The sequence below is a fragment of the Coenobita brevimanus genome, chromosome 97 (assembly GCF_032717465.1).
Source record: "Coenobita brevimanus isolate Jiangsu-jjx chromosome 97, ASM3271746v2, whole genome shotgun sequence".
In the NCBI taxonomy this organism is placed as follows: domain Eukaryota; kingdom Metazoa; phylum Arthropoda; class Malacostraca; order Decapoda; family Coenobitidae; genus Coenobita; species Coenobita brevimanus.
Genome location: NC_137050.1, coordinates 24,621,851 through 24,622,858, shown reverse-complemented (window position 1 = coordinate 24,622,858; position 1,008 = coordinate 24,621,851). Strand labels below are relative to the sequence as shown.

The 1,008-nt window shown below is 43.0% G+C and overlaps 1 non-coding gene across 1 annotated transcript; it reads right to left on the bottom strand.

Annotated features, from left to right (window-relative positions):
• Nucleotides 1–207: 207 nt before the first annotated feature.
• LOC145413930 (5S ribosomal RNA) lies at nt 208–326 on the bottom strand. Its single transcript, XR_013899806.1, has one exon. It is a non-coding gene; the product is annotated as a 5S ribosomal RNA (ribosomal RNA).
• Between the last annotated feature and the right edge of the window lie 682 nt (nt 327–1,008).

The following is a 1,008-nucleotide window of genomic DNA, read 5'->3' as shown; positions in this document are numbered from 1 at the left end:
AGTAACATGTTAACGATACAGTAACGACCAAGCAATTAAATTTTTTACCGCACTTGTGTCCCGATCATGTTGGCATAAATTATTCATTCAATCATTGCCAGACGCCATGTATCCCAAACGGGGTGGCCAAGGGCTTAGAGTTAATTGTTTTACAGGGAGGGGCACTAATCCTCCAACAACCCCACTTGACACGTAGGGAGAACGTTATGCCAACAGCATCTGGTGTTCCAAGGCGGTCACCCATCCAAGTACTAACCAGACCCAACGTTGCTTAACTTCGCTGATCGGACAGGAAGTTGTGTACTCAACGTGGTATGGCCGTTGGCTATCTAGGGCACGTTTGGACTCGCCTTAACAGGCTATAAGAATTAGATCCTAAAAAAAAAAAAAAAAGGGCACTTTTCATACGGAAAGTTTGGCTGATGCTGTAGGTACGGGTGGATCTCTTACAATCTGAATATTTTATGATTATAATATGCCAAGGAAATGTCAGAGGCAAGCGATGTAATGCATCTTCATGAAAATAGGTGTTCTTGCCCAGAATGGAATCACCAGGCATTTTGCAGTAGCCATTGCATTAGGTGTCAGATTGTCTCGTGCCAAGTGTGCACCGATACTTTTTGGAGCAAGTGGACATGTAACCTGATGAATGAATTAGAAGATAAGGTGCAGAATACTCAAACAATGCACTGGAGAGGGTAACGTGATAAGTAAGAGGTACAAAAAAATGTAAAACGGAATTCGGCTTATTCAAGTTAGGGTCATGTCATCGCAAAACGGAAAGAACGAAACTATGAATCAACTATATTATGATATCCAAAACTTTCCGTATGAAGCTGGAGACAAAGTCCTTGTCTCCTCAGGAGGTCCTAAGGATGTTAATAAAAGCTGATGAGGCGGTGAAAATACAACATATAAGGTAAACTAGAGGCTCCCCCCTATGTGGAAATCACACCAGCCACGAGCCGATACATATCTGGCCCGGCTCGGAATATGACCATGACCTTG